At 43.1% G+C, this 26,578-nt stretch overlaps 1 pseudogene; it reads right to left on the reverse strand.

Annotated features, from left to right (window-relative positions):
• Positions 1–903: 903 nt before the first annotated feature.
• LOC147451608 (uncharacterized) lies at positions 904–2,337 on the reverse strand (annotated as a pseudogene).
• Positions 2,338–26,578: the final 24,241 nt, after the last annotated feature.

Raw genomic sequence — 26,578 nt, forward strand, 5'->3', positions numbered from 1 at the left:
TCTGCACAAATTACAGTCCTCTTTGTATACTCAATTATGTCCTTAGAGTACAACCAGTGTGCCAGCCAGTTTATGATAGTGGTTGACAGAAAACAGGCGCGCACTTCTTTAGACTGCTTTTCTAGCTTGGGAAAAACAAGAAATGACCCCAATGGATTAAACATTAGCTTATATCCAGAATCATCAAAGATAAGTGTGTCAGGTGGTAGGCCAAGAAAATTTTCGAGATTCTTGTGGAACACCGGTTTATCTGTCGTGCCCAATTTAAAAGGGGCCCTTGTGCACTGCGCCTGACTTACCACTCTATTGAATCTTTTGTGGTGGTCAGGGAACATTGTCGCTAGCGTGCGTTTGAGCTTCTCAAACTCGCAGCAGCTCCATATCCACACTTCGAACCATCTAAAACAAAAATTTAGAAACACTTCTACATCAGGCCTTACCCAAAACTGTGTATCCCCTTCAACAACATACCGCATTTCTGGCCAGTAGGGCAATTCTTCACCATATTTTCCATCAAATTTCTTGAGCAATAATCCATTAAGGTCCAAAATGAGAACCCTACGCTGGACGCTCAATGGAGATGTTGGCCTTGGCCATATCAGTGGGATTCTTTTAATTAGTCTATACCATAGAGAAAACACGAGCACTGCAGGAGACAACACACAATTCCATATTGCACGAATGTCAGCCCTGCCATTCTGCTTGTCACCCATTAACCTATCTGCAAGGCGCCATTCTTCAACTGAAAACATATCTGCAGATGCAAAATTACACAAGACTCAAATTTAAATATGCAATTAGGACATATCTACAGATTGAAATCATACAATAAAAATACACAATGTTCAAAAATTAGGCACAAGATGAAAGAGACGTCGAATGGGAAAGAAAGTTATATTAATTTCAGAAGTGGTTACATAAAAAGAAACATAGGGGGGGCAAACTATAACTTTTGTAGGCTCGGGTTTAGGGTTAGAACTTGTGCCGGTATTCTGCATCTCCTTAGTGTCTTCTATGTCCATCTCCTCTTCTGGCTGCCCCTGGGTCTCTTCCTCTTCCTTGCTTTTTTGCTCCATTTTAGGCTTCTCATCTCCAGTCTTCTCGATTTTATTTTTTTTTCCTTTCTTATATGCTGAGCAAGGGTCTCCTCGGGACTTCCCTCCAGCCTGACATCTACACGACCATCAGCTTTAGAAAGCTGTGCAACAAAAGATCACTTATTAGAGCCTTAATCAATGAAAAAACTTACTCTTGCCATGTTGGCCTCATTTTCTCGGGGTCTTTGATCTTGTCACCCGCACGCTAGTGTCTAGCAACACATCGTCTTCCTCATTTTGGGTTTTCCCTTCAACACGAGTCGTACTCTACTCCTTTACCTCAAAGTTTTGTTCTTCTTCTGTTGTTTCCGAAACAGGTTTCGCATCATTACCAGGGACACTTTCATGAAGCAAAACCTCCACAAGTGTCTCGTATGCAAGCGTCACTGCATCGTTCCCTGTGTCTTTACTAGCAGTAGTTCTGAAGCAGCTTGACTCTGAAAAAACATCAGAGAAGACAAAAATCAACCACCTGATTACGCATTGAAACAATTTTCTCACCTGTTTTTGGGCATGGTTCAACTGTCTTCTTCTTTAGAAGGGATTGGTCTTCTGCAGAAATAACTCCGGGGCAATCCTTAAGCATGCACTTTCCTTTCTCAGCCAAGTGAGCATAGCAGAATTCATGGTATGCATGTGAACAAGGCAATAGAACAACATGGCTTGAGCAATTGTGATCATGAATTTTTACACCACAAGCATTACACACATCAATGCGAACAACACTATGTCCAGGAGCTGAAACTCGTGCAGGCAAGACTATGGTTTTAGGTAGCATTGGTTGACTAATCATGTCTGTCACAAACATGACACAGATACCAAAGGTTTCCTCACGCTCCAAGCATTTGGATAATTCTTTCTATAGACAAGAGACCTTTGTTATCAAACAATGTCAAACAGGTATAAAATCTGTATGAATGCTTGAAGATCGGTATAATGATGTTATCATACCGGTATGATTACATCCTGCCGGTATGATGTTATTATACTGGATAGTATAACATCATACCAGTAGGATAACATCCGGTAACATCATATCGGTAGGATAACATTATACCGGAAGCATAACATCAAACCGGTTGGATTTTATTATACCGGTCGGATCTAACCATACCGGTCGGATGTAACCATACGAGTAGGATGTTATCATACCGATAGGATTATATCCTACTGGTAAGATGTAATCATACCGGTATGATATAATACTACCGGTATGATGACATCCTACCGGTATTGTCATCTACCCTTACCAAATATGATATAATCCTACCGGTATGAAAAATCATACCGTATGGTACTTTGCAGTATTATACTACAATCAGATGGAGTTAAAAGCATACATGTGCCTGCTGTAGGGTGCCTTTTTCTTGGTCAAATTTTTCTTGGAGGCTGTCAAGCAAGCCTGTTGGTACATTGGCATCGTCAAGGAAGTGCATTCGGATGGTGTCAAGGGCACCCTCGCAACGGTGCACATCAGCAACAACAGATTTGACCACAGAATCCTTAGCCTTCTGACACTTGGCTGATACATTGTCATGAGATTTTCTAACCTCAACAAGAAGTTCTTGCAAGGAAGTGGATACTTCAACACTAAACGCAGATTGAGTAGTCGCAAAAAGCCCACTTCCGGGTGGTGTACTTCCGGATGGGGTATTTACTAAGAAGATGGCAGAACCACTTGGGGTTCCTGTGGATACTTGGGAAGTCTCTAACTTCCATTGTTCTCTTTTCCTATCTAAGTGACCTCATTGATCACATTCTTCACCACCTCAGATGCAAACTCATCCCACTTTACCAGACCTGTGCATACGAAATAAACATATCCGCGCGCAAACTTGACTCCCAGCAGATAGTTTGGTGGTTTGGATTGGTACACCTTCTTGTAGAGTTGGTAGAGTGCCTTGTAGTGATCTGGCCTTGCTACTTTTATCGACACTTTTTCTCCTTCATTGGAAGACACGTGAAAACTTTCTGTTGGAATTAGGGTTGCAGAGAAACACACACAGCTTGGAGAAGACAAAGGAAGCTCAAGGCACACAATAGAGAGTGTGTTACTTAGTGTGCAATGGAAAGATAGATAGCCCTAGAGTGATGGGCGTATATACAATGCACGGGGGAAAAAACCTCCTAAAGAGGGAAAAAAATGCCCCGGCGGTCCTAGTGTGTTCACACACATCACTACCACATGTATATGGTAACAAATCCCCCTTGGAGTGATGCGGTGAACGAGAGCTGGCACATGAGTAAAGGGAAGTGCCATGCCCTGAGGACAAGATCAGTCCACAAAGGGGAGTAAGCCCAAAGCTTTGTGAATGAGACAATGCCTTTGTGAAAAGATCTGCAAGGTTTTCCTGTGTTGGCACATAAGCCAAGCTGATCTCTCCTGCTGAGAGCCTCTCCCTGACATAGTGGTAATGCACCTCAATGTGCTTTGTGCGAGCATGAAAAACTGGGTTCCTTGCAACTACCAATGCGCTCTGACTGTCAGTGTAGATAGTGTTGGCAGTGTCCTCTCCAACACCCAAATCAGCCATAAGGCGTCTGAGCCATACACACTCAACCGTAGCTGTGAAGACTGCCCTGTACTCAGCCTCACAACTCGAAGTGGCCACAATAGGTTGCTTCTTGCTCAACCATGATATACATGAACTCCCAAGCATGAAACAAAAACCACTTGTGGACACTCGTGTGTCAAAACAACCAGCCCAATCTGAGTCCGAAAAAGCATGTAAGTCTGGCGGCAATGATCCCCCCTTGGGATAAAACAAGCCAAGATGTAAAGTGCCACTAAGGTAGCGGAAAATCCTCTTGACAGCGTGCCAATGCTTAGACCCTGGGCTATGCATAAATCTGCTGACCTGTGAGACTGCAAACTTAATACCCGGCCTCGTGTTGCATACATAAATGAGGCATCCAACAGCAGTTTGGTAAAGAGTGATATCAGCAGGATCGCCAGCATCATGTCGACTCAACCTCAAACCTGTTTTCAATCCTCAAGTCCAAACTTACATAGCAATGTCTCTATGTAACTTTTCTGACACAAGGCAATACCACCATCACACTGCTGAAACTGTATACCCAAGTAATGATGCAACAGCCCCAAATCTTTCATCTTGAAAGTAGCATTCAAATCAGCCTTAAATTCAGAAATATGTCTCTCATTTGGTCCAGTGATCAGTAAATCATCAAGATAAAGAACCACGATGAGGAATACATCACCCTCACGCTCAATGTGCTTTCTGTTGGACTGTTACGAAAGCCTTGTTTGACCAAATGAGTGTTAGCTTTCTCATACCAAGCATGAGGAGATTGCTTCAACCGATACAAAGCCTTGTTACATTTGCACACTTTGTCCTCTTGTCCTTTTATGACAAAACCGCGAGGCTGCGTTACATAAACTTCCTCAAATATGTCACCATTCAAGAAAGCAGTAACAATGTCTGATTGATGTACATCCCAACCAAAATGAGCTGCCAATGCATATAGAAAACGCACAGTAGTCATACGACAAGTGGGAGAAAAATTCTCTTCATAATCTATGCCTTTTTGTTGTGCATAACCCTTTGCAACAAGCCGAACCTTATGGCGATCGATCTCACCATCCGGTTTGCGTTTCAACTTGTAAACCCACTTTGTACCAATGGCCTTTTTGCCAGGAGGCAAATCACATAAAGTCCATGTGTCATTTTCTATAAGTGCATCATATTCTGATTGCATGGCAGCCATCCAATTTTCTGAATTATGTGCTTCATCAAAAGACAGAGGCTCCTCAACATCATGTAAACTAGACACAGCCAAAGCATAACAATCTGATGCATAAGATGCATGGCGAGAGCCTGAACGAGTACGACTAGACAAAGGTGCAACCAATTTACTGTCACACAAAGTGTGCACCATTTATTTTGGCATACCTCTAGCCTGCTCATTTTCAGCCCTTTCCTCATCAAGTACATCATGTACATCTGCATCAGTAATAGGCTGATCTAAAACATTTTCAGAAACCCCCAAAGGCTGTACATTTGCCTCATTGGAACTTACATTCGTATTTCCACCAGTGAAAAGAGGCAACAAAGTTTCATAAATGTCATGTGAGCTTACATTACTGTCTCTAGTACATGACAGCAAGGGCAGAACAGAATCTTCCACAAACACTACATCCCGAGAAACTAGAATACGTTTTGTTTGCGGATGATACAATCTGTAACCTTTGCTTTCAGCACTATAACCAACAAAAATACATTTGACAGCCTTATCATCCAATTTTTTGCGCTGCACTTGTGGCACCAAAGCATATGCCAAACAGCCAAAAACACGCATGTGCTCAATAGAAGGTTTTCTATCATGCCATGCTTCATATGGAGTAATAGGCTGCAAAGCTTTCGTAGGACACCTGTTAAGTACATAAGTGGCACACATGATGGCCTCAAGCCAAAAAGAATGCGGTAAAGCTTGACTTTTGACCATACATCGTGCTATTTCCGTCAGTGACCTGTTTTTCCTCTCAGCAACACCATTTTGCTGAGGTGTATAAGGCACTGTACATTGGTGTTTTATCCCACAACTAGCCAGAAATGCATTAAATTCATGAGACATATACTCCCCCCCTCGATCTGAACGGAGGGTGCCCATAGTACATTTCGAGACATTTTCAGCCATAGCCAGAAATTGTTTGAAGCACATAAAGACTTCGGACTTCGCTTTAAGCAGAAATACCCATGCATGCCTGGAGTAATCATCAATGAAAGTCACGAAGTACAGGTAATTGCCCAAGGACGGAGTTTGCATGGGCCCACAAACATCACTATGCACAAGCTGCAACCTGCATGTGGCACAAACTGAACCATCCTTTGGAAACTTAGAACGCTGCATCTTACCCAAAATACAGCCTTCACAAACATGTTTGACAGGTGCTTCAAGAGGCGGCAAAGAAGCAACCTTATCATATTTCTCCCTTGAATCTGCAACAGCATTTGCAAAATTTTGTCCAAACTTGTCATACAAAGTGAGCTTATACAGCCCACGACACAGAAGCCCAGATGCAACAATTTCATCACCAAAACTGAGATCATGAACTGTACATCTGTCATCCACAAATTTGACTACAAGTACAAGTCTAGCAAGTGCGGATACAGATAAGAGATTCTTCTTGATCCCAAGTACATAAAGTGCATCAAAAAGTGTGAAGGAACTGCCATTAGCAGTAGTGAGCACAATCTTTCCAACTCCCTGAACTGGATAAGGGGCGTTGTTGGCACAAGTGACTGAATTCCCATGAGGGACATACTCGAGAGAGGTAAACAATTCATGATGTGAGGTAATATGCTTTGTAGCACCACTGTCGAAATACCACACATGTGAATCTGCAGCAACTGACAAGCATACATCATGGACAGCAAGATTGTAAGTGCACTCTGCGCTAAAAGCCCATTCTGCATCAACATCAGCAACACAGTTTCCTTTCACAAAAGACTCAACAATGGCTGCATTTGTAGTGGAACCAGCATTTGCAGTGGAACCACCCTCTTTCTTCTTAGCCTCTTTGGCCTTCAACTTAGGACACGACTTGATCAAGTGATCATTGGCTTTACAATAATGGCAACGCATCATCTTTTTGCCCTTATCACCAGAATTGCCAGAAGAAGTACTACCAGCAGAAGCATTAGGAACATAATTTTTGCCACTCGCAGCAGAACCATAAGAATTGGCTGCATTACTGTTACCACCCTTTCTTTGAGAAGCAATAAAGGCCTGTTCAACTGCACGCTGCCTAGTCCTGTTTTTTCTAGAAAGTGACTCTTGCAACAACAATGTGCATAATGCATCAAACTTGACAACTTCAGGATTTCCTTGGGTCATCAGTCTCCAAGTACTAGCAAATGTCTGGTAGGAATCTGGTAAGGCATCAAGAACCGTCTGCACAAGGGAACTGTCTGAAATGACTTCACCTGCAAAAATAAGCTGCTCATTGATATCCTTGACACTAGCAAGGAAAGTGTCCATATCATCTTCCTCATGCATAATCTTCGACTCCAGCTCTTTACGCAACAAAGCAATTTTAGCCTCATTGCGGCTTGCATAAAGACGTGCTAGAATATCCCAAGCCTGTTTTGCAGAACGGATGTGAGGAACAATGGTGTGCTTCACAGACAACGCAATCAATGCATGAGCCTGCGCATCCTTAACATCCCAACGAGCTTGTTCTATCGTAGGCAAAACAACTCTAACAGCTGCAATCCTTGCAGCAAGACCTGCAACATCCTCAACATCGCCTACATCCTCAGAACCAGGACGTACATCAATGCCCTGCACAATGTTCTAGACACCCTTTGACACAAGAACATGTTGCATCATATAAGCCCACATAGGGTAGTTGTCCCCATACAACCTGTCCTCAGCAGCAAACATCTTGAACACATCTGTGTTGTTGTTGTCAGCCATGGTAAATGCTGCACCTGATGTGAAAACTGCCCGAAAGTAGGAGAAACGGAGCGGGAACAACCTGTGCTATATAGCACAAACTGTAGAAGACTATAAGGCACCTGTTATGCAGAAAACGGCAGTGACAGAAATTCTGCACAAAATGACAAAATAGCTTGTGCAGAACTGCCTGTAGTAGAAACGGAGGCCGAAATGAGCCCAAATCAAAATTTTGAGCAGACCGAGCTCTTCGAGCGTATCCCAAAAAAATTTGTCGACCTGCAAACGCTCGCCAAAGCTCACTGAAATCGGAGAAGGTGAGCATGCATGTGCTGGAGCGGCTGGCGACTAAGCCCAAAAGGACGTGACCTGCTCTGATACCAATTGTTGGAATTAGGGTTGCAAAGAAACACACACAACTTGGAGAAGACAAAGGAAGCTCAAGGCACACAATAGAGAGTGTGTTACTTAGTGTGCAATGGAAAGATAGATAGCCCTAGAGTGATGGGCGTATATACAATGCACGGGGGAAAAAACCTCCTAAAGAGGGAAACAAATGCCTCGGCGGTCCTATATGGTAATACTTTCATCCAGTCGAATATGGGCACATCTGCATTTGTCAACTTCCTAACATCTTTCCCCTCAAGACTTAATCCATATTCCCTGTGAAAATCCTCCTTTGTCGTGCAGAATGCCTTTAATGGCACCTCCACCTTCTTGGGGTGAACAAAGCGGCTGATTTTGGGAGGAGGATGTAACTTCTGTCTCTAAAAGGAATAAATCCATATTCATTACTCAATGTATCCACACCACAATACTCTACTCTACATACAGGTTCGATGTACACAACATAGAGAGAAATAGAGAGAGGTGACATACCTTCATGGGAGAATGTCGGGTCTTTGTGGGGGAGACCTGTCGGGCTGCATTCCTTGGGCTCTTTCTTAGGTTGCTATCCATAGCTAAGGATAAGAAGCGTGCACAGGGGCTGTAGAGTGAGCTAAGAAAGGCGCAGAAGGAGAAAGGCACAGAGATATGGAGAAGTACAGTCATTAAAACATTCGACTAAACATTCGTCTGACATGAGCTCCATACGTGTTTTTGAATCCTCCACATGATTTTTAAGATTTTGTATCCTCCACATGATTATTTAATTCAAACAATTCTTGCCCATAACACCAGTTTTATAACCCCTAAATTTTAAGCCTCCAAAAGCAACTTTCAACTGGTTAAAACCGGGCTCAAGGTTACATGTTCGGCCACCTATTGCGGCCGAACATGTAACCTTGAGCCCTGTTTGTCCGCATAAATTGAATTTGATCAATGTGGGACCCAAAAACCCTAAAATTCAAATTTTTTAAAAAACTTTTCAAAAATCTTTTTTTGCTATCCAGAGCTGCCCCAAAAGTAGTAGTTCTTAGGCAAAAAGTGATTTTCTCTCTCTAGAACCCCCCTTTTCCAACCCCTCCTTGGTTGCAACCATCACACTCATCCTCTACTCCAACACACTCTCTCTCTACACCATCTCCATTGCTGCAGCAAGGAAGCTCCTCTCTCATCCCCTACCACCTTCCATTGCCACACCAAGCAAAGGTTATCCACCTTCTCCTCCCATTGCCACAAGGGTTATCCACCTTCTCATATCACTTTATCCTCTGTACATTGTAGCAACAAGCAAGGTCCTTCTCCTCCTCCTAGTTTTCTTTGCTCAACCATGGCCAACTCTACTTCGCAAAGGCAGCCAAATGATGAGGTCACAGCACTTGCATGCCACAACACTAGAGGTGTAGATGATGAGTGGGTGCCACAAGAGTTCACCAAAGGTGCTTGGGTATACATGCAACCATCTGCTATTGGCCCACATCGTGTGCGGAATCATGCAAACTTGGATCTTCATTGGAAAGGAAAGCTCCTTGGCTTCAAGAACCGCAAAGACAAGGGGACCGTAGCCATTGTGCAACATGTTTTCTCAATGTCAACCATGCATTTGCAACAACCACCTCGATTTCCAACACATTGTAAGTACATGTTTTGAGAATACAAAGCTAGGTGTGAAATCACAGTGTAATGTTATTATGGATTCATACTTAAGATTTGTCATGCATTTATAGTCATATTTCCATCCACGTTGGTGGAGGAGCAGCCACTACATAGTCTCTCCGGCACATTCAATGCTATACATGCGGATATTGGAGCAATAATGTTTCCACATCTTTGCCCAACCAAACTGGTTCAAAGAAGGATTTTCTTATATTCTCACTCCTATATTGTCCCTACTTCTACACAAGCGTTTGGAACGCTTGAACCTATCAAAGTAACTTCCTTATTAAGTATGGAGTGGCCGGTGCCAGATTTGTGGTCGGTAGCATCTTTCAAGAAAAAGATGATAATGGATGTCCAAAACTCTTTGAAATACTCTAAAGCTTCTAGTTCTGTGGGCTTGAGTTGGTGTTTTCCTATTCATTGTTTTGTGCACATTTTTAAAGAGTTTGGATTTGTGGAGACTACCACAATGCTTGTATGTAAAGATGCGCATTACGAGGAATTAGGAAGGCTTTTAGAAGAGGACTGGGGTTATTCAAGGGCTATTTCAGATGCAAAACTTTGGTATGCACGTTTTGGTCATCTGAATTTTATCAATTTGCTACGTGGAGGGCATGCACAACGGGGACCGGTACCGTTGTAAGGTTGGAGCTTCAGGTATTGGAATGCGCTATTTGAAATGTCTCACCTCCTTGTACATACGATTTCACTATGATCGTTGGATGTGCAAGCTTGGAGTGTGGACTCCCTTACAGAGTGTAGACGGAACTATTGCAAGCTTTGACATTGCAGTGAAGATGCCCAACGATGCTTTGGAGGCAGTCCAAGTGAACAAGCATTGGACTCTCAGTAATGTTCGAGAACATTTGGTTATTATGGGTTTTGAGGCCCTTCAACAAGCACAATTTCATTTACAAGGTCACAAGGTGAGAATACTTCCACCACATTTTCAATACATCATGGTTTGTCGATCATTGGATGTTTATTGTAATGAATGTCCGCAGATTGGGAAGAGAATGGAAGACAAACTGAAGGTCGAGGAGGACTGGGGGATGGATGGAATTATGATATCGATCTTATAACTTTGTAACTCTTGCAATTTTCAAACTGATCCCCGTTGTAATCAACATGATTTGCTTCGGCAAATCATGCCTTTGAATATAATTTTTTGCATTGGGATGAGAAATCATTTTTTGGTGAAAGTGCCTTTTTTTAATGTCTTAAAAAAAGGGTCCATTATAAAAGGGGGGCCACCTAACTCATTCACTATTTTCACTTTTGCAACTCTTGAGCTCCTCCACTCTCTGTCTACACCCCAGGCTAGACATGGATGCTTCCACAGCCTGTGCATCTGCAGCCACATCCACCCCTTTGTCACGCTTCATCCTCTTCCTCAAGTACACCAAATACAAAGGGAAGTTGGACCTCCACACCTTTTTTACTCGTCTCCCTGACCTTGATGCCACAGTTGCCCTTCACATGGATGCATTTGCCGAGATTTTTGCGTTCATGGAGGAGCACATCATAAAATATTATGCATCTATCCCCCCACATGTAGGGATCTGGGTGCCTTGCGATCTTTTGCGCTATATACACAAAGGTGATCGCCCATTCTCCAAGCGGTTGCAACGATTCCAAGAAATTGCAACCGATGCAAGTCATTACTTAGACGAGCAAGCCCCAGGGGTGTCAGCGCTCAAGAAGCGCAAGTTGGGGGTGGAGTACCTTTCTCGGCTCGCAACATTTATCTTCTTGGTGAGCGAGGAACCTGATTTGGAGGAGCTTCGCTTACCACACCTTCAGGTTGGGTCCTTTATCAAGGACACCAAGGAGCAGCAGGTTATCCCTATGAACCCTGCAGCGGAAGGAAAGGCACACCGGCTTGAGTACCCTAGGGGTCTTGAGGAACTGGTTGAGAAATCCATAGTTGCGGCTGGCCCTAGTGACACTCCAGTGCCACTACCACTGATGGATGTGGCTATCCCAGAGGTAGAAATCAGCCGCTTCTCCTCAGTGTTAGTGGATGGGGAGGAGTATGTGTTCCTGCATGATTTGGAGAAAGCATTTAGCCTGCGCATGGATGAATGCTTGAGCGTGCTATGCAACAACACCAAATGTCCCTTAGACAATATGCCAGATGCCCTAGAAATCAAGCTCTTGACAGATGGGGACTCTGTTGCTGACACTATTGCAGTTGCATGTGCGGAGGTCCTCGCAGCAAAGCAGTTGCACGTGGCTGATGAAGAATTCCAAGCCATGCAAGCCAAGGTTGAGGCTGCTAGGATGCCTATGCCATTATGCAACCTCCCATATGATGATCCAAAGGTCGTATATGTGGTGCATGGGAGCATTGACTTGGACGCAAAGGGAAACAGGGAGGAGGATGACAAGGAGCAGGAGGTAAACTGTATCCTAAATTTCATGTTACTATTTTATCCTTCATTGTCTTTTTTCTCAACCTTCATTGGTTTATGACAGGATGTCATGGAGGTTGATGATTTTGCTGCAAGGACGGGTGGCAAGCGGATGGGCTTTGGACCTGAAGCTTCCCTTGCGCATTACCTAGGACAACTCCCCCCTGGCGATGTGGCCATTATCCATAATGAATTTACTCCCCAAGCCCATTTTATGACTTGGTCATTAAAAGATTTGAGCAAGTTTTTGTGTTTGAGCACCATTGCTCAAACTGCGCATCAAGTGTTCCTAGTGCGTAGATCCCTTGTATGCACAGCGTTTGGCACTGGCTTTCGTGGTAAAGTGCTTGCCCAGATAGGGATACATGCTTCCATTGGCTCAACTGACCCAAAGGCCATAGCGCACTCCCTCTTGACTAGGGAGTTGCCTTACGCGCAAAATAGGCACCAGGAAATGGTCAAAAAAATTATGAACTCCTCAGATACATGATGTAAAATCACCGTTTTGGAAGTAATAAAAAATATTTGAAATTGTCTCTCTATCTTGCAAATTCTTTTGAATGTGATTTGTCAATCTTGAAAATTGTTTCAATTGATGATATGAAATGTTTTTTGATAAGTGACTTTGTAATTTCAAGTTCTGTATGTAGTTTCAGTCAATTTCAGTAAATTTAGGTATTTTATGTTCCCTAGGGGGTAGATAAGCCTACCAAGGGCCAAAAAAATCATGGCCACAAGGGCGCGCAAATGGCCCATCCATCAGTTTTGGATGGGCCATTTCCGCGCCCTTGTGGCCAGGCTATTATTTTGGCCCTTGGTAGGCTTATCTACCCCCTAGGATATTTACAAAGCACAAATTTATTGAAATGAATTGGTTTTGCATCATTAATTTAGATGCACCCTTTCTATGGAAATTCCAGCATATATTCACACTCAAGGACACTAGAAAAGGTGAAATCAATTATGAAATGAAGTTTCTAGCACACTATCACCTGCTTTAGCTCTACCTAGTACACCCCCGCACCAAAAAGTCCAATTACATTGGACATTTGAAAAATCCAAATTAATGTTGCATAGACACTTGGTTTCACAATATGTTATTTTTTTTGATATCCTATAGGGAATTCAAAGCTTGAAATGGCCAAAAAAGGGTGTCCACAAGGATCCATGTAAAATAATGTTGCAAAACCAATAGGTTTTAGTAAAGTTGTGCTTTTTAAGTACCCTTGGGGGTAGATAAGCCTACAAGGGGAAAAAAAAAGCCTGGCCACAAGGGCGCGCAAATGGCCCATCCATCAGTTTTGTCATAAAATCTAATATCTAACTAACCCAAATGATTTTCTCATATTAAATTGATCACTTAATGTGGGAGAATAAACGGGAACAAGTGTTAAGATATAGGTATGTGCTTATAGATCTATCTCAACACGGGACCAATGGTAAAGGGGCCCAAAAGGGAGATGGTCTATCAAAGAGCAAGGCTAACCAATGGAGCATAAGACCTTAGGGTTAGCTTCATTGAAGACCTCCAATAAATATGTATAAAAGTCCTTTGACCTTAAGTAAGCTAGGGTTGAGCTTGAGGTGGGAACCCGGCCCAAGCTCGAGGTGCTTGTCATGCTTGAGGTGCTTGTCATACTTGAGGTGTTTTTCATGCTTGAGGTGCTTGATTAAGATGCTTGAGGTGCTTGACTGGCTCCATGCTTGAGGTGCTTGACTTGCTGCATGATTAAAGTACTTGAGGTGCCTTGAGAAGCTTGCCTGAGATGCTTGTGGGAACACCCCCTAGTTCAAGTGCTTTGTCATGCTTGGTGAGTAAGGTGCTTGATCACCTAAAAGTCAAAAGCATTCCTACAAGAGGGGGGGCGAGCCCTTTTCCTAGGGGCTAGAGAGAGAACACCCACTCACACACACAAGGGAAGCCCAACTTGAAGAGGCAGCAAGGACACATGTCAGGCCCCTACCCATGTTACCTTCATGTGTTGCTTGAAGCCTATTGGCTAGGCTTCAAAGGGGTCCAATGATAAATTACATGAATTATCTAATTGTTTTAGCATTTATCAAGTCCTCTCTCTCAAAGGGGAAAGGGGGACACTTGTCCCAAGGCTACCCATGTTGCTTGTAATGGCTCTTGCTTGTGATTGGCTAGGCCTGGAAGGGTCCAATGAGCTTCAGGCATGAGCTACAAGGGGGGGTCGACCCAAGCAAGCTAGGGGGGTGCCTAGGGGGTATACTCACCCACACACACTCACAAGCACTCTCATTGTGTGATATGCAAAGTGCAAGAGCTCCCTCTCCAAGCAAGTAGAGGTTGAGAGCCTACACCAACACTCTTGGCTATGGAGTGCAAATCCAACCAAGAGACATGCTTCAATGCTTAAGCTTGCCATATCCTTCTTCTTCATTACTATGCTATTATGTATGCTAGCAACAAGAGTATGATAAGTGAGGAACTAATTCTTTCTCCTACGAAATGTTTCTTCTTCCTCTTCCCTACCCTCATTCCCTGCTAGCTCTCTCCACCTTCGAAGGTGTTTGAGGTCTTGGGACTGAGGCTTGGGATAGTTAAAGCTTTCTTCAAGTTTATGTTATGTTTGTGGTGCATGAAGCCTTCCATCTTCATGGCATCACCTAGGTCACAAGGAACACAAAGACTGTATTGTAACAAGTCTCTCTTTATGGGAGAAATCATAATACAAATGCCTATTGGAGGGGGGACCGGCTCCACATAAATCCGGTCCTCAACTGTTGTCATGTTCTCTAAACTCTCTCTCTTGCAAAAGTATTGTCTATGCCAAGTTAGCTAATTGCTATGATTATGTTGCTATCTTCAATTATGTCTACCCGCTATGCTCAAAAAATCATTTCTTGAAAGTACTCTCATTAAATTCCGCTATTCTCAAATTGAATAGGCAAATTCCATTACATTGGTATCAGAGCATTTGGTTTCTCTTTTCTTGCTTAAGAAGAGAGGTCCTTAAGTAGCCTATAAATGGTTGATGTTGTTAATTATAATAGAGTAAGTGGAACTGGGATCTAATACCGGTTTTGTTAAGCCCACTATGTGGGGGATGGTGCACACCTCGGGAGCTTTGGACTTAATAATGGAGTCTTTTTAGACTTGCCTACGGCTTTACCATTATTGAGCCATAAGAAGTCCGAAAGAAGCTAGCCCTTGGCAACTCTGCTATGTTAGACCTACTCCTCTACTCTCTATAATTAACCACTTTGAGCCGTGGGTGTAGATACTTAAGAGCCGATTTTCAAAGGCTAAGAGGAGTGGCAACTAAGGTTTTGAATTGCCAAAGTATACACTAAGTACATACATAAAATTTTGTTAACATGGCTGACAATAATCAAGAGAGTAGAATGAACATTGATAGCTTTGATTTTGCACATGAAGGTGCTAATGATGATGCTCCCATGTTTGTGAATTATCTTGTGACTAGGTTGCAACAAGCTATGGGCAACCCTACCTTGCAAGCCGAAGTTACTCAACAACTTCGTGCCTATGGAATTTCCCTTCCTCTCCAAGAGGAGAGAGAGCTTAGGAGGCCTCTTGAAGAGACCCCCAAAAGAAGACTCTCTCCCATTCGAGAGGAGGAATCCAAAGAGAAAGAAAGCAATGAAAGTCTAAGTTCTTCTGAAGATGTGGCTCCACGAAGAAGGCGGTCTAGACGATCGCCTACTCCTCCCAAGAGGAAAAGAGCAACCCATAGTCCTTCTCCTCATCACTCTCAAAGGCAAGAGAGGAAACAAAGGAAGAACAGGGCTAGGAAGAGGTCACCCTCTTCTCCTTCTTCTTCACCTTCCTTCTCTTCCGATGAAAGTTATGGCTATTCTCCTAGAGAATACAAGAGGGGAGGTCATCGCAAATCATTTCCTGCATGGCGAAGGTCACAAAAGCTAAAGAAGTTCAAGGAGGGAGGAAAGAGTATCTCTTTTCTCACCTACGATGGCACCTTTGGTGCTACCGACAAAGTGTTGGCCTTCATCCAGCAATTTGATGCGGCCTTTGGGGACGAGGGCTTCACAGAGTCCTCCAAGCTACGCCATGTAGCTATGCACTTCCAAAAATCAGCTCGTCAATGGTGGGCTAGCCTTCGTGGCAATGGAGAAGCCCCAAAGACATGGAAAACTCTACGAGTTTCCATCATGAAGCAATTTCTTCCAAGCGATACTAAAGATAAAGTTCTTACCGAATGGCGCGGCTTGAAGCTCCTCTCTCATGAGTCTATCAACAAGTATGTAGATAAGTTTTGGGATTTACATCTCAAAGCTACTGTCTTTCAAAAGATAGACTTTGCCGAGCAAAGACAGCAATTCTGTGCGGGATTACCTGAAGAGATGGCCGAATATATCAACTCTCAACGGCCCGGTACTATTACCGAAGTAATCCACCACACCATGGTTGCTTCACGCATCAATTTCCATCAAGGGGCTAGACGTAATGTCAAGCCCATGGAAAACAAAGATAAAAATGATGCAAAGGGGAAATCCAATGCTCAAAATAATTCCCAAGGCACTTCCAACAACAACAACAACAATCGGTCCAAGGAGAAGGGAGTTTACAAAGGTAAAAACAAACTCTCTCCTGAAGAGCTTGAAGCTTTTCGCAAGGACCATAAGTGTTTCAAGTGTGGGGAGCAAGGACATGGCTATCGTTCTTGCCCCAAGAAGAATACTCGCAATGAGACTCCTAGGGCTTCCACCATCGAAGCTCCAAAAGAGGATGCTCATTGCAAAGGATCATCACTCTCCTATGCTTGGGGAAAGGTACGAGAGCATGATGCCTTCATCTTGTTTGACCCTGGCTCTACTCTCAACTTCATATCAATAGAGTTGGCCACCAAGTTGGGCATTCAAGCTTTTGAGATGGGAGATATAGTAACAACTGATGCAGCTTTCAAGGGACAACAAGCCTCCGTTACTCCCTTGATTGGGAAGTTGAGGCTTCATGTCCAAAGCTATGTCGACAAAGAAGACTTCTTCATCTCTCCCCTCCAACATCAGGATGTTATCCTAGGGGCACCATGGTTTGATCGCATGGCTGCCAACATGAAGTTCCCTGAAAGGAGAATTTACTTCACCTACAGGGGAAAGAACATGTATGTAGATGCTAGTGAGCGTGGTCGCACTATTCCACTTGTAAATCCTCTTTCTTTTGATAAATCAATGAAGAGCTCAGTTTCTGCGTACATGATTTATGTCAAAGAGTCTCTAAAAGCTAATAATGTTTCATCAAATGAAAATGATAGGAATCAAGAAGAGTTAGACTTGTCTACTTTTCTAAAAGGATTCCAAGATGTGTTCATCGATGATATCCCTATGGACCTACCTCCAAAACGAGGGGATGATGACCATCGTATTGAGCTCCTTCCAGGAAGCTCACCGCCTAACAAACCTCCTTATCGAGTCTCACAAGCTCAACAAGAGGAGATCATGAGGCAAGTACAAGAGCTGGTAGACAAAGGGATGGTGAGGCCTAGTTCCTCTCCCTTTTGTTCTCCAGTCCTTTTAGTGCAAAAGAAAGATGGTACATACCGTATGTGTGTGGACTATCGAGCACTAAACCATATCACTATTAAAAACAGATTTCCCGTACCTCGGGTAGAAGATCTGTTTGATAAGCTACAAGGCTCTACCTACTTCAGTAGGATTGACCTTAAGAGTGGCTATCATCAAATAAGGATAGTGGATGAGGATATCTTAAAGACCGCGTTTCGCACAACATTTGGTCTTTATGAATATCTAGTCATGCCTTTTGGCTTGACTAATGCACCAGCTACGTTCAATCGTTTGATGGAGAAATTTTTTAGACCATATCGAAAATTCACTGGAGTGTTCTTCGATGATATCATCATCTACTCCAAGTCTTTGGAGGAACATAAGCAACATCTCCAAGTGATTTTTCAAGCCTTGAGGGAGAACAAACTTTTTCTCAACCAAAAGAAAAGTGTTCTTCCTTCAAGAGATTCAATATCTAGGCCATATTATCTCTCATGATGGTATTCGTATGGATCCATCAAAGTTAGAGGTAATAAAATCATGGCCTAACCCAAGGAATCTACATGAGCTAAGAAGCTTTATTGGTATGTGTGCATACTATAGACGCTTCATAGCAAAATTCTCTCAAGTGGCAGGACCACTACACGACTTAACCAAGAAGAATGTTAAGTTTGTATGGACTGCTAAGGAGCAAAATGCTTTTGAAAAACTCAAAGAGAAGCTTACTTCCCAACCAGTCCTTGTGCTTCCGGATCTCTCAAAGCCCTTTGAGGTCCAATGTGATGCTTGTGGTGATTGCCTTGGAGCGGTTTTGCTTCAAGAAGGGCATACCATAGCATATGAGAGCCGAAGGCTCAATGGTGATGAACGAGTCTTGGGCATTTATGAGAAAGAGCTTTTAGCTGTTCTACATGCCCTAGACACATGGAAGCACTACCTATTGGGGACTCCATTTATCCTACGAACCGACCACCAAAGTCTCAAGTATTTCATGACGCAAACCAAGCTTTCTGACAAACAAATGAGGTGGGCAAATTTTATTTCGCAATTTAATTTTCATATTGCTCACATAGCTGGTAAGCACAATCAAGTTGCCGATGCACTTTCACGACGACCAAAAGTTAATGCGGTGTCTATAGCTACTCACAATGATCTATCCTCTATGATAGATGAGTATGCTACTAACCCTGACTTTAGAGACATAATGTCAGCCCTTGCTTTGGGGAAGAAAGAGGAACCATTCACCTTGCAGGATGGTTATCTTCTTCACGGCAATAGGCTATGTGTTACCCATTCCCTTCGTGAGAAGGTTATGTATGAATCCCATGCTCCTCCATATGCAGGGCATAGAGGTATTCAACCTACTCTCCGAGGAGTAGAGACGTATTTCTATTGGCCTACCATGAAAGTGGACATACAAGAGTATGTTTCAAAATGTGTAGTATGCCAAAAGACCAAGTATGATAGAGGGAAGCAACCTGGATTACTCCAGCCATTGCCTATTCCAAATTCACCATGGGAGAGTATATCCATGGATTTCATCTTTGGATTACCCAAGTCTATCCATGGGAATACAGGAATATGGACAATAGTCGACAGGTTTAGCAAGCAAGCACATTTTATTCCTGTCAAAAAGACTATTAAGGCACATCAAATGGCAACTCTCTTCATATCTCAGATTTTCAAACACCATGGATTACCCACATCCATCGTGTCAGATAGAGATCCTAGAATGACCAGTAATTTCTGGAAAGGTCTCTTTGAAAATCTAGGAACAAGATTGAATTTCTCTTCGGCCTATCACCCACAAACGGATGGCCAAAGTGAGATAGCCAATCTTACGATACTCGATCTACTCAAGACTTATGTTACCGAAGTAGATCAACGCTCACAATGGGAAAAGTATTTACCGCTAGTAGAGTATGCCTACAATAATACTGTACATACTTCTACGGGCAAAGCACCTTTCGAGATCATAGAAGGAAGACCTAAAAGTCCCTTGCTACTGAAAGTACATGGGAAAATCTTCGCCGCCGATGAGTATAGCCGTGACCTACAAGAATCTTTTCAAAAGATTAGGGAGGCTATAGCCATCTCTCAACAAAGGCAAAAAGCTGCTGCTGATAAGCACAGAAGAGCCTTAATGTTCAAAGAAAATGATTGGGTCTTACTCAAGTTTCCTAAGGCTCGATTAAGGCAAACGATGGGCAAAAATCCTACGGGCCATCAAAAGTATTATGCTAAACTAGCAAAAAGATACTATGGTCCTTTCCAAATCTTGAAGCCTATCAATGAGACGGCTTATCAACTCAAGTTGCCCAACCATTGGCTTATACACAATGCCTTTCATGTAAGCTTACTTAAGCCCTACAAAGGAGAGCCACCAATTGAACCAATTATTGAAGACCCTCCCGAAGTTGAAGACCAAGAAGAGGTGCTACAACCCGAAGCTATCCTTCGGCATGAAGACAAGGTACTATGACATGGTAAGATTATCCGACGGTATCTTATTAAGTTCAAAAATTATCCTTTTGAAGATGCTAAATGGATGCAAGGAGTACAACTTAAGGATAGTATGAACCTTGTCAATGCTTACAATGCTACATTAGAGTAAGCAAATGTACAAATTTCTTTTAAATAACTCATGTTTTTGTCTTATATGACTAGTCCTCTTTTTAATTGTGCACAAAATTTAACTAGTATGCATGCTTAGAATCATGTTTGTGATGACGACGTCTCTCAAACACCAAGTAGAATTTGTCACTCTACTTTGGGAGAATAAAATGGACTAAAGAGTAGACATGCTTGCGGCAGCTATGTCTCCCAAGCACCAAATGGATTAGTCATCCATCTTGGAAAGATGTCATAGGGTAAAAAGGGATCCTTTACCCGTTAAGTACGATTGACTAATGACTAAGACTTTATCTTTTCTACCTCATAGTCGAGGACGACTATGATTTCAAGAGAGAGGTAATGTCATAAAATCTAATATCTAACTAACCCAAATGATTTTCTCATATTAAATTGATCACTTAATGTGGGAGAATAAACGGGAACAAGTGTTAAGATATAGGTATGTGCTTATAGATCTATCTCAACACGGGGCCAATGGTAAAGGGGCCCAAAAGGGAGATGGTCTATCAAAGAGCAAGGCTAACCAATGGAGCATAAGACCTTAGGGTTAGCTTCATTGAAGGCCTGACATGTGTCCTTGCTGCCTCTTCAAGTTGGGCTTCCCTTGTGTGTGTGAGTGGGTGTTCTCTCTCTAGCCCCTAGGAAAAGGGCTCGCCCCCCCTCTTGTAGGAATGCTTTTGACTTTTAGGTGATCAAGCACCTTACTCACCAAGCATGACAAAGCACTTGAACTAGGGGGTGTTCCCACAAGCATCTCAGGCAAGCTTCTCAAGGCACCTCAAGTACTTTAATCATGCAGCAAGTCAAGCACCTCAAGCATGGAGCCAGTCAAGCACCTCAAGCATCTTAATCAAGCACCTCAAGCATGAAAAACACCTCAAGCATGACAAGCACCTCAAGCATGACAAGCACCTCGAGCTTGGGCCGGGTTTCCACCTCAAGCTCAGCCCTAGCTTACTTAAGGTCAAAGGACTTTTACACACATTTATTGGAGGTCTTCAATGAAGCTAACCCTAAGGTCTTATGCTCCATTGGTTAGCCTTGCTCTTTGATAGACCATCTCCCTTTTGGGCCCCTTTACCATTGGCCCCGTGTTGAGATAGATCTATAAGCACATACCTATATCTTAACACTTGTTCCCGTTTATTCTCCCACATTAAGTGATCAATTTAATATGAGAAAATCATTTGGGTTAGTTAGATATTAGATTTTATGACAAGTTTTGTCGCAGTCGATGTGCAAGCTGCATATCCTTTGGTTGTATTGTCACTCGCTTTGCATGTATGGCGCATAGGTTGGTATCTTCCAACACCGAAATGATGTGGGCCTCTGCAGCTTCTTGAATAGCCTCTAGCGCTATTGCTTGCATTCTATACGGATTTCCATAGCTTTGAAGCACCTCCTTCACAGTGCGAGCAAAGGGGGCGCGTCGAATCAAAAGCTCTGTCGTCTTCTGGTAGTGGCGGATTTTTGCAAATGCCCTTGCTATTTTTCGGCGCCGTTGCGGTTGTCTTGGGGGCACTTGCACATTTCTTGGCGGGCGGCGTTTAGGCTTCTTGAAAAACTTAGACTTGCACCTGTTTACATGCTTAGGGGCTGGTTCTGCAGCCTCTTCTGATTCTTCCTCTTCCCTTGGCTGCCGATCTTGTTGTGTGGGGAGAGCTCCCTGGCCTCCAGTCAATGTCTTCCCCCCAACGGCCACCTGGTGTGTGCGCGGTATTTTTTCTCGCAGCCATGGTGGCTCACTCTCTGATTCAGTGTCTGTATGGACCACCCGAGTCCTGGATGGTCCTGCTTGTGATTGGTGGCGCGACGGCTGCTCCCTATCAGACTCTGTTGTTTGCTGGCCCTCTTCCTCTCTCTAGCGCTGGGCACGTTGCTTCATTATCTTTCTAGGTGTTATATCTTGAGGAGGTGGAGATTCAACAGTCCTCGATGACTCTCGTGCCCTACCACCATGCCCACTACCAGATGAATTCCTAGAACGGCCAGGCGTTCGTGGCCGTTTTCTTGTGCCTTTAATCCATGACGACTTCTCACATCCTTGGAGGGTGTTTTTGTTGGCAGGCGGATGCTCTTTCGCGTTTTGTTTGGTGCACGCCATTTCGTTGGTAAGAGCTCACCTGTTCTTAAGAAATGAGTGTTTTATGAGAGCATGCAATATTTATAAGGGCCCTGTTCACACTATTTTTTTTATAAAAAGTATTATTTTTTAAATAAACATGTCGCTAAGAGTTGGACCCTGCATTCACGTTTAGTGACTCGCGTAGTATCCACTTTGATCCTTGTCGCACTCTGCATCGCCGCCATGCAGCATGCTTGGTGGGACCTTGCGACATTTGCCACTTGTTGCTATGCTCTTGACGACTCCATTTCCGCACTTCAATAGCAATCTTGGATTGTCGCGCACGCTCCATTGTGAGCTTACGAGCAAATGTTGTGCGAAAAAACCAATTGAACATCTCCTCCAAATAATTGGATTGCACCATTCCACCACCATGTCGAGTATTTTTGAAGTACACTCCCCTTGCTCGATAATGGGACTTCTCCATGCCTTGAGTGCTAAAAATTTCAAGCGATCCATACTTGTGCATAAAATATGCACCATGCGCAAACAATATATGCTGTTCACATGAGTAAACGATCCACATTATTAAATAAAAACAATCCCTTGTAATGAATACACCATGTAAAATGACTTACTATGTAATGTGTGATGTTATTTTCACCCCAAGACAGGGTGAAGACCTTGGTAAAATCCACCAAGGCTTCTTGAAGTGATTGGCGTTGTTCTTCTATTGTGCTGTTAAGGCCCATAAGCTTGACCATTTTATCAAAATGTGCCTAAACTTGCTTGCGCTTGTTTGCAAGCTCGACATTTGAATCATTGTCGGTAGTAGCTTTGCATAACTCCTTCCAAAGCTCCCAAAGGCTACCTGCCTGATGGTTGGAGCTGTTTTGAGCATCATCTCGACTTGGCTTTCCTTGGGAAACTTTCTTCAAAAAGTGTCTAGCTTTTTGTCCACTCATTGACACTTGTTGAGCAATTTCATGGGCCTCCCCTGTGTTCTTTGCAGCAACGATAGACACATTTCCACCGTGACAGCCAATGGAATTCAAGAGTACCTCCACTCTTTCGATCGCTTCCTGGGACTTTTCCAATGGTTTCATCATGAAAGCATAGTCAATGTGGAGCTTCAATAGCCTATCAAAAATGTGCATGAATGCGTGTAATGTACAAAAATGTACATTTGATAGAGTAAACCGAAAGATTGGATTCCAAGCGTGGTCCTTTTGATCATGGTCTGGGGCATTGAGCATGGGACATCTCAGAATAGACGCTTCCCATTCTCTACCTTCATCTCCGACATCACGACAATCTAACCCTTGTTCTCCATGCACTTGCCATGGAAGCATGGATCCGGCCTTTGCGGTGCTCTTATGTGATTTTTTTCCATTAGGTTTGTACCCTCGAGTGCAAAATGGACAAGGCATGAGAGAAGAAGCCCCTTGTTTGCAGCCAAGCAAACACTTTATGGTCTTCAAATCCCCACCTAAGTGCCACTCCACATCATAACTACCAAAACCCTCAATCTCCAACTTCTGACCTGGAATTTGGGAGTGTATTACTTCTGTGATCCATGGAGTTCTTTCAAAAATCCATGAAAGTACTCCATTGGTCTCCTTGGGCACCTCAATAGCACCCAACCACCAAATGTCTTTCTCTGATTGCACGCTAAAATATGGGGTGGGAGATGGCTCGTCTGAATCCCTTTGCTTGGTTTGCAGAAGGGCCTCGTCCATTAGAGTGACACTTAGCCTCTCTAAACTTCGGCCTTTCACTATTTGACACTCATCGAGTTTCAGCACAAAAGCGACTTTTGTGCCAAGCACTACAAAATAAATAGTGCTAAGACGTTAAACTTCAGAGTCTATGATAAGAATAATACCAAAGAAAAAAGTAAAGTGTGTCACCTTCTTCAGGTAACTCGTAAAATCTAAGCATGGCTTCTTGAAGCCTTCTAAGATCCACGAAAATATTGTTCCACATTGTGTAAGGAAAGCCCTTCTCCAAAGGTCTTATGGATTGTTTCTTACCTTTTCCCCTTGTCTTTGTTGCGCACGAAGCATAAAGGGAAGTTGGCATTGTGTCCTCAATGTGTAGGTATGTCCCAATGCAGGAGAACACATCTTCGTTTGTGGCCTTCTTTGCGAGCTTGACCTTGTGAGGAACGGGAAATAGGTTTTCCACAATGCCATGTTCTTTGAGGGCATCCTTTAGGAGTTGGAAAATAGCCTGATATGCTTTGGTGCCTATTCCACCCTCATCACAAGCTTGTTGAACGTCATCATCACTAACCACATTTCTTAGTTTACGCATAAGGTCCTTGGTGACTGCATCCTTAATGTGCTTACCTCCAGGTGATTGTAAGATAGAAATCACGTCCTGGGTATTGAGACAACTAGTGAGAAGGTTGACTCGATCATCTTGGCTTGTTCCACCGCATACCTCCTGGATGAAGTTTCTAGCAACAAATAAACATAAATGTTAGAAAATAGTGTGAAGTAAGAATGCATCATGCAAGTAAAGACCAAATAACCTTGTGGCTGTAACTCTTTGTTTGCATGCTCCTCCCGAATGTGCAAGAGTTTCAATGGATGAATACGTGCGTTTGCGTTCCCTTGCACCAAGGGGTGTTTCTTTCAAGTATGTGATGGTGTTGGTAAGCTTCTGGATGTGGTTTTGCTTTTCTTGCATTTGTTGTTCAAGAGTTTTACCTACTCTCTCCAAAGAGGCAACACTCTCTTGTAATGCCGTCGTCTTGAGGTGAAGAGCTTGACATTCGTGCATCCACATATTCAAAGAAGTACCTGCACCCATACACAACCGCTTGCAATAGCCTAACAAACCTGCTTCTCCCCTCACAAGAAATTGAAGAAATGTGGAAAGGCTATTAAACGGTGGATGAAAGCGGCTTATAGGATCGTAAGAGTACAAATGGCCATCCACCCAAATGTCAACATTGGTGTCACAAGTGGTGCGACGTTCCTGTGATGACCTTTGATCACCTTCACTAGTGGTCTTCGGTGCAAATGCCATGGGTAAGCGAATATGTATGCTTTTGGTGTGCGGAGTACGTGGTGGTGGAAGAAAACCATTTGTGATGTCCGTGAGCACCATGGAAGCTGTTGGGTGAGGAAGCAAATGATGAAAAGATAGAGGGGGAAGGGTAGAGAGGTTGAGGAAGATGGGAGGAGAGAAGGGGGGAGGGGGGAGAGGGAGAGATTGGGGAGGAGGAGAAGGTAGGGGTAGGGAGGGAGAGGAGAGGGAGAGGGAGAGAGAGGGAGGAGGGAGGAGGAGGAGAGAACAAAATGTTTATTACTTTTTGGGGGAAAAGAGTTTTGAAAAAATGGACTTTCTAAGCTTGTGGGTTTAAAAATGGATCAAAAAATGATTTTTGGATATGTATATATGTTGGGAGGGAGTTTTAAGTTAGAAACAAGTAAAAATTAAAATTTTGAAAAAAAGTCAAATTTCGTCTCTTTGTGACCCACGTTTTTGTTGATGTGGACACACCCCTATGTTTCCTTCACTTTACAAAAAGCTAGAGAGAGAAAGTAACCCTTTAGGTCCACATCCTGCATTTGTTTAAAAAAAAGGCTAGAAAAGCCTACTCAAAACTACCTTCTTTAATGCCCTTGCCCCCTAAACCCCACACAACATTAACCTTAATCCCTAAAAATTAGGATTCCTTACAAGGCCCATGTAAGGTTCATATTTATCCTAATGGTTGGAGTTAGCTCATTTACACACACATCCAAGGTTGCCAATATTTGAGTCCATCCAAATGGCTCAAATAATTTCTCGGGAAAGGGTTCCGGTATGTAAGCTTCATCGTCCATTGATCTTTCTAGGATGCAATCCTCCTTCACTGAGCTTCCACACTTCGAAGCACCACACATCCAAAGTTCTTGTTTGGTTTGTAGCCACGCAGGTATCTCTTTCCCCTTGACTATAGTAGAGTCAATTTCTTCTAAAGGAGTTCTATTCACATCTCTATAGCTATGGTCTTTTATTTTTGTGGTGATCTTTTTATGTCTCAAGTAAATATAGTCATGGCCCCAATCTTGAACCATCTTAAGTTGACACATGAAAGGTCTTCTTAAAATGATATCAAAATTGTTCCCTTTTCCAAAATCTACTATTGCAAATGTATGTTTATATTCAATTCCACAAGAAGTCACAATAATTTGCTCTAGGATACCCAGAGGTTTTTTCGTGTATCCATCTGCAAGTTGTAGCTTCATTCTAGTTTTCCTAAGCGCTCGTCTACCCCATTTTTTCCAAATGTCTTTTGTGGCTATGGCTACTCCAGCCCCACTATCAAGTATAGCCAATGTTTTAACTCCTTTGTGTTCCACAGGTAAGGTGGTGTTTCCTTCTTCTTCTTCGCAATATTCCCC

This window comes from Adiantum capillus-veneris, chromosome 8, assembly GCF_014529385.1.
Source record: "Adiantum capillus-veneris isolate H3 chromosome 8, ASM1452938v2, whole genome shotgun sequence".
In the NCBI taxonomy this organism is placed as follows: Eukaryota; Viridiplantae; Streptophyta; class Polypodiopsida; order Polypodiales; family Pteridaceae; genus Adiantum; species Adiantum capillus-veneris.